Source organism: Vidua macroura, chromosome 5 (assembly GCF_024509145.1).
Source record: "Vidua macroura isolate BioBank_ID:100142 chromosome 5, ASM2450914v1, whole genome shotgun sequence".
NCBI lineage: Eukaryota > Metazoa > Chordata > Aves > Passeriformes > Viduidae > Vidua > Vidua macroura.
The window spans coordinates 20,306,838-20,318,251 of NC_071575.1; the positions used below are offsets into that span (position 1 = coordinate 20,306,838).

An 11,414-nucleotide genomic window follows, 5' to 3' on the forward strand; every position below is an offset into this window, starting at 1 on the left:
CCTTCCCTTCCCTTCCCTTCCCTTCCCTTCCCTTCCCTTCCCTTCCCTTCCCTTCCCTTCCCTTCCCTTCCCTTCCCTTCCCTTCCCTTCCCTTCCCTTCCCTTCCCTTCCCTTCCCTTCCCTTCCCTTCCCTTCCCTTCCCTTCCCTTCCCTTCCCTTCCCTTCCCTTCCCTTCCCTTCCCTTCCCTTCCCTTCCCTTCCCTTCCCTTCTTCCCTTCTTCTCCTCTCTTATTTCTCCCTGCTAGCTGTCTTAGGCTGTGTTGAATTTGGATCTGCAAATGGGACTGGTTTGGACTGAGTTAATATTTACAGCAGATGGGAGTGGGCTTGATGGAAAGAGTTTGCCTTGATACAGTGCTGCTGAACTGGTGTGAGTAATTTCACTATGCCTGGTTCAAAAGCCCTGTTTCTCTTATACCAGAACCTTACTACCACTTGGCAAGCTGTTTGCTGGACCAGCTTTCCATGGAGAGGAAAAAGATTCAGCAAATCCTGAAATGGGATTCCCAAAAAGCTGACAAAAATCTTTAGTTCCTCAGTGTCCAGCTGCTCCAGGCTGTCTCCTTTTCCACAACCTGTGAGTGAATCATAGCAGAACACCTGCATCTTCTTCCCAATTTGATCCACCAGGCCAAATCTGTTCATCACTCAGGATCCTAGCCCTAAAAAGGAAAATCATCCTGTCTGAGAAATTCCCTAGCCAGGAATCGTAGAATCATGGACTCATAGAATGGTGTGGTCAGAAAGAGACATTAAATATACATTTAGTTCCACCTCCCCTGCCATGGGCAGGGATGCCACCCACTAGACCATGTTGCTCAAAGTCCACTTAACCTGAGCATAAACAGTTCCAGGGATGGGCAGGGATGGCAACCAGTGTTTAAAGTGAGAAAACAGGACCTGAAAACCTCTCAGAGGATTTATATTTTGACTAAGTTTCCTTGATAGAACAAAATTTCATCCAGTGTAATATAGTGTGTGTAAGACATTGCCACAGTGTTACTTATTAAGGGAGTAAAATATTTTGACACAGCATTAAACCCCAAATAAAGGAAAATTAAGACTGTTTGCAAATAAATGATGTCTCAACATTAAAGATTCTACCTGGAGGATCTGGCAAGTCAGTCTAGGTCACAATGCTGCCAAATCCTTTCCCTCTGCACTTGTTCTGCCTCTGCTTAAAAAAAAAAAAAAACCAAAAAAAAAAAAACCCAAAGCAGAAAGAAATGTGTAGTGATGGGTAGGAGATGTTGTGGTCCTGGGGAAAAGCAGAGCCCCATCTCCTTACACAGCTAGCAGGGAATGGAGCAGGAGAGAGGAGGGTAGCACAGTGCTGTACAGCTGCAGGGCTGCTCACAACAGGGCAGAGCTCGCAGAGAATGTGCTCTTTGTTCCCTGCCTTTAAAGGGTAAGAGAAACACTTATGCATGGCAAATTAGCCCAAAAATGTATTTCTCTAAAACACCCGATTGTCTGGCCAGCTCTGCAGCTGCAGGGAAGTTCCAGGGAGAGAAGGGGGAGGCAGTGGGGAAGGAGGAGGGAGGCAGGGAAGGAGGATATTGATGGCTGGGGGCGGGCGGGGGGGGGAGGTGGCAAGGCAAGATGATTGTGCGAATGAGGGAGAAATTCTCATGCCACCATTCAAACAGAGCTGACCAGTAAGCCAGGGGACTCCTGACAGAGGGGCCACGTTGGTCGTCAGGGGACCACGATGTCTCCTGGGGGGCAGGGAGAAGAGGGGACACAGACAGCTGTGCTGTGGACAGCGTGGGAGCAGGCACTGGTGCAGCCGGCGGTGCCGGGGAGTCCTGCCACCCCTGCCACCCGGCAGGTTCAGCTGTGCCATCTGGGCCGGGATGCTCCGCGAGCAGTGCCATGCTCCTCTAGTCACCGTGTCATGCGTGCTGGGGGCTGTGACTCCTCTCCTGCTCCTGAGCAAAGTGCACAGGGTTCGACTGTCTTTGAGGAGCAGAGCCTGTGCTCTTCCCAAGAGGTGGCACTTAGGTTTAAAACATCCCAAATGTACCTCTTGATTAGGAAATTGATCTGGGCTTGTTAAGAATTTCTAGCTTAATGCTGATACCTATTTAAAAACTCCCAGACCATTGCTGGCAGAAAAGTGATTCCTTGAATTTCCCTGGAGTTTGGGAAGCAAAACCTAGTGAATAAGATTCTTGACAACGGCTTGGACTGTGAAGTTCATGGTGAGTGCCACAGTCTTGTCCCTGTCCCAAGGGATGCCACTAATAGTAGTCAGGCCTACCCTGAGCACAGCTGAGACCTCAGAGTCCAGGGAGTGTCTCCCACATGGTCTAGGATAAGAAATCCTCTTGACGTGCATGCATTTATTTTATTTTCCATTACCTGCTGATGTGGAAAGAGAGGTGGTCCCTGCTGCAAACTACAGCACTTTGCAGGTACAGCCTTGAGGTAACCTGACTTGTCCTCACCACTGCTGACTGAATGCTCCTGGAGACATCTGCAGAATGATCGAGATGCTGCCTGCAAAGGAAGCAGCTCAGGTAGGCTTTGCCTTTGAGGACACTCAGGGGTGCACTTGCCTGCATAAATCCAGGTCCCAGTGCTCTGTCCTTTCTGCCTTTCTGTGTCATGGCCTTTTTTGGACAGACACTAACTTCTCCAAAGTCACCAGTGCCACCTGCTGTGAGGGTTGGTGAGACTGAGAGGTAGCCTTAGGTTAAGCCAAGCTTAGACTGCCCATGAGAAAAGAGAGAGACATGAGAATGTCAGATGGGATTTGGTTTCAATTCATTCCCACAACTGTCCAGCTCAAGTGTAGGACTGATGTTGCCACCAGCTCAAGTTGGTCCAGGAAAACTATTTCCAGTTTGCTGTAACACTCATCATGTGACCAAATGTTTTCAAGGAAAACTCTGTAACTCTTTGGGTTTGTAATCCAGAAGTCCTATAAAGTCCCCTCTCACTGGACTGGAGGATGAGAAGGACAAGTGGACCTGGATGGTTTATGTGAACAAGAAGTGATATCGACTGCTGCTGAGAATTATTCATAGAATGGGTCAGGCTGGAAGGAAACACAGTGGGTCACCTGCACCAACCTCCCTGCTCACGCAGGGTCATCCCAGAGCACATGGCACAGGATTGTGTCCAGACATTTCTGGAATGTGAGAGAAACTCCACAGCCTCCCTTGGCAGCCAGTTCCACTGCACGGTGGAACTGCACAATAAAGAAATTCTTCCTCATATTCAGGTAGAACTTCCTGTGCATCAGTTTCTGCCCATTCCCTCTGGTCCAATTGCTTGGACAATTGCCTATTCATGCTTTGAATCTTGCCTATTTATTTTTTCTTCTTTTCAGAGGTTTCATGAAGATGCTTTAGTTAACACTGGAAGTAACTGCTGGATACAGAGCAGGATCTGATGAGGGAAGGCAGAATCCAGTTTGAGAATTTCCTATAGTGGAGAAGCTCACCAAACTTTTCTTGAAGAGGTGCAATGAGCAGAGGAGGGGGTGGGGAGCTGAACCACTCTTTAAATGAAGGATTGGGAAGCTACTGGCAACTAGTATAATCCTGTCATCACTACCTGGCACATTTCTTTATGGCCAATTCACTCTCTCTTTTTATGTTTACATGGGAGAATGGAGGATGAACAATGTTAACTTTAATCAAGTCAGCAATCCTTCTTGGCTTTGACACACTTCATTTTCCACTCAGGTGAAAAAGGTTCTTCTGCATGCACTGACATATATCCCTGTGACGAGGGGGATCTGTCCTGTTCCATCCTCTGAGACATTCACATCCCTGCCATTCCTCATATGTCCCTCTAGAAACACCCTGAGCTGCCACCACACAAACTTCTGTGACCATGTTCCATGAACTTAACCTCCATTTTTAAGGCCACAAAGCTACAGCAGTGCCACTGCTGGGCTTCATGCCTGACCTTCATCGAGTGGGTGACAGCCTGATGGCAGGCCTGCCATGAGTTCTGAGATCACTTGTGCCAAGGTGGGACTCAGGGAAACCAGGAATCCAAGTATGCTCCACCACTTTGTGGAGACCCTGAGACCTCCCAATTATGGCAAGGATGTGGCATCACTGGATGAGAATGGCTGGTACCAGGGAAGCATTTATTGGTAAATAATTTGCTAAGAAATGGGAGTTTAAGGGAATGAAGTTGCAAATTCAGACATAATTCAACAAGCACTTTTGAGTGGAAAGTGAGTGTGGGAGACAGATTTTTAAAATATCAAAACATTTCATTTCAAGGCAATCTTCCTGAATTATTCTTTTCTAAATGCCAAAATGCTCTGAATGGACATTTTCAAAGTGAATTTCTGACATTTTGTTTCAAGCATTTTGCATTTAAAACTTGACACAGGCTGAAAGATGAGAGGTCAGTCACAAGACCCTAAAACAATGAAATAAAACTTGCTATTTAAAGTTCAGAATAATGTTTCAATCTCTGAGTTATGCCATTTGAAATAAAAATTTAAAATCACCACAGAGCTCCTATGCATGTTCAGATCAACATGGCCCTACCTGACACCTCTGAAGTGGTGGAGTCACTGGAGAAGAAACAGACAATGTGGTTGGGATAAAACCAGCCAGCAGTGGCTTGAAATGAACTAAAAAATGCCCTTATGCATCCCAGGCAGAATTTCACTCTTCTATCAATAAATTTCACTTTGATCTCGATGAGGCTCTTTACAGAGGGATGTGCTCCTCTTAGGGATGTTTGCATCCCTTCAGCTCAATTGGTAGCAACAGGCAGAGCAACGACAAGCAAAGCCCCTGTGCCTGTGGCAGTTTTACTCTGCTGGCAATGACCCTTAAGCAAAGTGGCAACCAAAGTGTTACCATTTTCCATCAATCTCTGGGAGCAGTGTCCCACTGATCTCCATGAAAACCAGTGGAGCTCTTCATGGGCATGTGCCCATAGGCACCTCCAGGGAAAAAATGCAAGCATAAGCAAAGTCTGGGTGCAAGAAAATCCCTGCTAATTTGGGAAGGGGCCCTACTACTTCTTATAATGAGTGGATAGGTTGGGGGACAACAACCAAACAGGGTGTAGGACACTGACAGTGTTTTGAGAAGATGCTGTGCCCCCCAGCTGCCTCTTCTGTACAAAGACAGGTTCAGTCTCGAGGGACGTGAGGATTAGCCTTCCTCCCCCTTCCTCACCAGCCCCAGCTCCTCAGTCCCGTTGCCCCGTCCTCCCTGCCATGCGCACGTGGGCCCGGCTGGCCATGAATAGAGTTGGCACGGGTGGGTCCAGCCTGAGCCACTGGGGCTCACGACTCCCGACCTGAATAAGCAGCATAAAGGCACAGAGCAGCCCCGTCGCGGCTCTGTCCCGACCCATCCTCCCCAGCTGCAACAGCATCCGCTGTGGGCCCAGACCAGCCATTCTTACCAAGTCCTTCTGTGCAGTTTGTCTTTCTCTCCCTCTCTCGTCTCCCCCCACCCCCGCCTTTTTTTTTTTTAATCCCCTTTTTCGAACATATCATTACAGGAGCAACAAAAAAGATGGGACAATACAGCCATTGATGAACTGCTCTCGTCCTCCAGTCCCGATCCCCCCCACTCCCTCCCTCCCCTTCTCTGGTGCGTGCCAACACTCTTTCCACCCGCCCAGGGCTGGAGCCAGCACCAAACAACCTCTGCTAATAAACAAGAGGAACCAGATAAACCAGGAACACAATAGAAGGATTTGTTGCACTTTAGTGATGGTGGGAACAATGTCAACTCCGTGGTGCAGCTGCATGGACCCCCTCCCATCCTCTCCCCCAAATGCCTCGTGCCCCCCACGTATACTTGCAGCCCAACACTGTGATTTATGAAAGGCCAAAGGTCACTGTGCATTAAACGGCTTCTTTCTTGCATCATTTATTAACCCCTCTATGACAAGGCACGCTCATTGTGGCAGTGGTGGTGGCACAGGGAGCAGGGCACAGGCAGAGTCCATCCCAGTGGCACCATGCATCTCCCAGAGGATGCTGAGATGCAGGCTGGTGCTTAAACCTGGTTTTACACTGACCTGGTGCTGGGGGAAGGAGGGGAGGCTTTGGTGAGATATGTTTTGGCCAGCAAAAGCAACTCATGACTCCAGCACAGCTCTGTTCACACTGCACACAGGTCATCATCTGCCCCCCCTACACTTGCTTCCAGGCTGCTGAGCTCAGGTTGCTGTCCCTGCTGTGGCCATGCACACACTAAGAGCCGACCTGAAGGTTCTGTATTTCACATGGTAGAGTTCACCACGTTGCATCACCAGAGCCTTAAGTCACCCTGTGCTACCAGGTGTTGTCACATGGGCTGCCCATGATGCAGCTGGGCAGAGAAGAGGCAGGGGGTCATGGAAGAGGATGGCTCATTCCAAGATCTCCTTCTCAGGAAAGTAGAGATGTGCCCAAAATCTCTCCTTAGCTCACCAGAGCTGGTTGTCATTATAGGCAAAGCTGCAGTGCCACCTATAATGACACTTCCTGTGTAGCCATGGAGCAGCACCGTGAAACAGCAGCGTAACAAATCCTTAGACTGATCTTTTTCTCCTGAAATTGCAGTGACCAGGTGAGTTTGAGTGAGCCATTGCAGTGACAAAGGCTTCAGCACTGAACTTTGAACCCTGAGGTACAGCCTCATATCCCTGTCTGTGCTTGAGGGTTCCCAGGAGACCCTCTCCATGGGCAAGATTGCTTGGGAGGACAACAACATTGCCATCACAGGCTGGGGTTGGTGAGACTGCCCTGGAAAGGGGATGTCTGCTGGACTTCACAGCCACTGTGAGAGCAGTGGGTCTGTGCTGGCCCCTGGTTGCCTGGCCCATCCCTCCATGCTCAGCAGAGGGCAGGCTGTGTTGCTGGGCTGAAATATCTCACCCCTCCCTGGGATGAAGGGATGGGTAACAAGGGACAAGCTTGGGAGCCCTTTGAATATGGGCGTCAGGGTGAGCCCCTGCATAGGGCAGAGGGGACATGGAGGCTGGGGTAAAGAGGAAGACAGTCCCACTGCCCAAATGCTGGCTGGTAACTCTGGTTACCAGCCAAACTGCTCCTGCCCTAGCTCTGGTGCCTTGAGGCCGTGCTCCCTCGCTCATTCTCCCTCACATTCCTCTGGGAGCTGATCAGGGCTTGAATGACACCCCAGATGACTCTTTGCTATTAATTCCTGTGAACAGAAAGGGCTCCTTGTTCTCCCAGTCCTACTCTCTGGAGGAATTACAGGGGCCAAGGCAGCAGGCTGTAGCCTTCCCGACTTAACCCTTCCCCCGGCTCCCCAGGAGCCTCCCTGCATCCAGGGGACTAGCAGAGGTGAAGATCACCCTGGAGCCACCTTGACCACCACAGAATGAGCCCACTGGGGACACTCAGCACTGCTACAGACACAGGTCCCATTGGTAGGATCCCCTTTTCTGGTTGTTCTGCCCAATCTTGTACAATTCCCTTCTTTTCCCCTTTAGGCATCTCTCATCTGGTGTGCAGACCGAGAGCATCCAGCTCCCTCCATTACATAACACTGGGTCTGCCAGGCTCCATCCAAGAACAGGCAACCTGGTCTTTCTCCTCCAGCTCTACCCCTTCAGTGCATGCTCTCTGGGGTTAGCCTTTTGGAAGTACACCTATCCTCTTCAGCAGGAGATGAAGGGGTTAACAGCCAGGCAGGCTCTGTGCCATCTATCAAAGCAGGTAGCAGACAGACATGCTTGCCCCACTCCTCTTTGATCTTCCCAAACCTGAGTAATGCAGGAAAATTGTCCCGTTTAGCCATCACAGGTCCTTGCCATGCCCATGAAACATTAGACTGGCCAAGATGACAGGCCAGGAGCTGCCTGGGGTCTTTGCAATGTTCAGAAATTATTCTCCTCCCTACTTTCCACAAGGTTTTCCCTTCACCTCCTCTCTGGAGCAGCTGGCACTGTAATCCACTGCTTTAGAACAAAAAATGCAGCTGAGCAAAGTCTGCTTGGCCACATCAAGGCCATACACCAGTGGCAGCAAAATTGTGGTATCCTGCACCTGTGGCATCCCGCACCATCCCTTGGAGAGAGAACAGGTTTTATGCCTGCTCTGAAGCCAGGAGGGACTCTGCAACCACATCCCAGACCCAGTTCCCAGAGAACTTCCTGAGGACTCCCACCCCCTCCTGAGGTGATTGGAGTGCAGAGTTATGCACCAACCAGCACCATCCAGGCTTTGTTGCCCATGCAGAATGATAATCCTGGAGAAGGACAGATACTGTGACATTTCTTTAGCTGCCTGCACAGGACACTGGATTGTCAAACAGCCCAGTCCACCAGTAAACAACTCTAGGCACTGACTGCCTTGCGTTTCCCCTGAAATCCCATGGCAAATCTTCCTGCACAGTCCCTGCAGCTGTCCTGTAACCACATGGATGCTGTATGGTGCTGCCAAAACACAGGTAGGGCTGCAGGCAGCACTTTGCATTTCCTGACTGACCCATACCACTCCCTTTCTCCTCAGGCTGCATCGCAAACAACCAGTTCATCAACGCCCACGACTGGAAGCTCAGAGGCACCTGGGAGGGTCTAGGACAAACAGTGGAAGCTTCAGCCAAGAACAGTGAGGGGTGATGAAGATCAGAGCCCAGCAGTGGTTTCTGTGCCCAGCTCTCAGTTGGAAGGCTGCCTATGGCACAAGGCAAATCAAAGGGCTCTTTGGAGAGTGTGGCTGACACAGAATTGAGGAGGGTGACACAAACATGGCCTTCAGGGACCCTCTGCTTCCTCTTGTTCATGGACAAGCCTTGAAAATGACCTGCACTCTGGGAGCCCGGGAGAGCAATCATGACATTGGATGGGAGAGGAATTTGGAGAGAAGGGCATGAGGAAGTGGTGGAGACAGGGCTGGGCTTGGGTGCTCCAGCAAAGGGTACAACCTGGTCCTGATCTCTCTCAGGCTGTCATCAGTCATGTCCCATGATGTCTCACGAGTCAGACCATCTGCAGACTCACAGGTTTTCCAGACATTATAGTGGTCTTTCCCTTTGCTCCTCCCTGCTTTTTTCTCAGAGCATCACACTTATGCAATAATCAAATAAAAAGAGTAATGCTTTGAAACCTTTCTAGTCTTTCCAATTTTCTCATGACTTCCTCTGTGGGGGGTCAAATGGCCATCTGGCCACTAGCTTCTACTCACCCCCAGGACTGAGTAATGAGCTTCCCAGTTATCCTATGGCCATGATGATGAGGTGTGATAAGGCCCAGTGGCATCTTCACACCGAAGGGGACATGCACTGTGGATGTTTGGTATACTATTTCTGACTGGGATAGTGGGACTTCCAATGTGGGTCAGCTGTCCCTGACATCTTCAACCTTCCCATAACTGTCTGGGCTGCCTGGTCCTCTGCCTCCCTCTTTCTCCCTCATGGGCAGGGAGACAGACCTCCTTTCCAGTAGGAGGGCTGTCCTCATCCTCTTCCTCACCAAGACATGCCCACCAGCTATGTCAGGCAGCAGCAGCAGCAAGCTTCATGTCATCAAAGATGCAAATCCCACTTTGGAGATATGGCAGGATGAAGGTTTGGCTTTGGTGTAAGAAATCTAGTTTCCCTCCCTAACATGATGTTGGTATAGCCATTCCCTGCCCTTCCCACAGCATCACAGGGGGGATACAGCCACAAGAAATCTACACCAACCTGCCTGGCACAGGCAAGAAGGCAACAGGGGCAAGACCCCCTCCCACCTCCAAATCCCAGACCATTCCCCCACCCCCCCAACCACCTGCCCCTCATTGTCTCACGTGCCCACTTCCACATGAAGGGGATTTTGCAAAGAGGAGGTGGTGCCCGCTCATCCATCCTAGTGGCTGTCCCCATCCTGGCCACTGCCGCCGCCTCAGCTCCTCCTAGCCCAGGCTTCCTCTCCAGTCTTTGGGTCTGGAGCAAGCTGGACGCTCTTAAAAAGCTTTTTATGTGTGTGCGTGTGTGTGCGTGAGTGTGTGTTAATCACATGATTGTCATTCACCTGTATCCTGAACAAAGACTGTGCACTGTTTAAGGCCCAAACAAGAAAGCTAGAAAGGGAAGGAGGGGGGGTTGTTGGGAAAACTGAAGGGGCCGTTGAGAGAGCAGGCGCGCGCGGGAGAAAATCCTTATCAAACTCCCAATTCATGGGTCTCCCTTTCCCTCAGCACACTGTGGGTATTGTTTGGCTGGGGGGTGTGTATGTGTATTTTTTCGAATGTCTGTATCGTCCCCTCCTTGCTCCCCAGCTGTGACGCTGTTTTACTGTATGGAAAGATTTCACAGGGAACCCCTCCCATTTTCCCAGGCAGTCCTGGGACAATACCAGTGCTGTGCCCCTGAGTTGGGCAGGGGACAAAAGCTGGCTCTCGTGCTGGGGATCCTGCTGCTCCTCGGCTGTGGACAGGCTCTCCCCTCTGACTCCTCCCTCACCACAGGTGCAGGGGATAGGTGTCATCTAGCAAAACCCCTCCCCCAAAACCTCCATGGTCCCACCCTGGTGGAGGAGGTGTCCCACCAATGTGGTCCCCTTGCTAAAACCCTACCAAGCAGGTGCTGCTGCGATGATGCTCCTTGCTTACCGAGCAGCCAGCCTAGATCAGGGTGTCTTTCCTATCATCCTTGGGAGAGGTGTGAACACAGGACATGTAGACAGAAGAGACTTGGACAAGGATATACAAACACTCAGTGTTCTGAGAGGAGGCTGAAAAAGGGGATAAACAGACTGAAAAATAAAAGATAATTCAAAAAGTGGAGGCAGGACCAAAGGAGACAAAATACAAGAACTGGAGAAAAGCAGAATGGAGGGAAAAAGCCCCTAACTCAACATTTAAATACAAGGAGACACTGAGATTTCAGAGACTGTGTGGCTGGTACACACTCCTTTGAGGACATCCCTCTCTGCAGCTGAGCCACCCATGGCTCTGCAATGAGGCACAAATTGGCTCCTGGCTGGCTGGTGGCAGCAGGCTCTGACAGGAATGGTGAGCGGTGGGAAAAACACTGGTCCAGTGCCCTGGAGGTTACTGAAATCCCTTCTGGGTCTGATTCCTTTCTTTCCCAGCTGGGAGTTGTTCTCCCTGCAGTTTACCCGTTGCATTTGGAGTGTGAGCTGAGCAGGCTGTAAACTGCTCAGTGCCTTGTGGGGCTCTTTTTTTTTGTCTCCTGACTGGGGATCCTCTCTAGCAAAGCACTAGAGGACCCCTGGCCTCTTGTTCCCTACCATGTGAAGCACTGCACTCTGTATCCCCACTCCAGAGGAAAACAAGAAATCTCTGCCACACTGCCTCTTTCCCATGGAATCCACAGGAACTAGCCACCTGAAGGGAGAGCAAATAAACACTATTTCTGGCTATTTTCTGTGTCATTCTCCCTCCCTACTCCAGGTTGGAGGTTGGCTGCAGCCAGGGAAACAAGCAGGGCAGTATTTCTCAGCAGAGGCTGCCTTCTTGA

At 50.4% G+C, this 11,414-nt stretch overlaps 1 protein-coding gene across 2 annotated transcripts in view; it reads right to left on the reverse strand.

Annotated features, from left to right (window-relative positions):
• Nucleotides 1-228: 228 nt before the first annotated feature.
• Nucleotides 229-11,414, reverse strand: part of POLR2F (RNA polymerase II, I and III subunit F) — a 30,733-nt gene continuing 19,547 nt past the window's right edge. The window contains exons 7-8 of one of the 2 annotated variants that reach the window (XR_008437417.1): nt 2,365-2,502; nt 229-662 (exon numbers count right to left, since the gene is read on the reverse strand). The gene's annotated coding sequence lies outside the window, so the exon portion shown is untranslated. Of the gene's footprint in view, nt 663-2,364; nt 2,503-11,414 lie in introns of those variants that run through there. The other variant, XM_053979137.1, reaches the window with a different exon arrangement.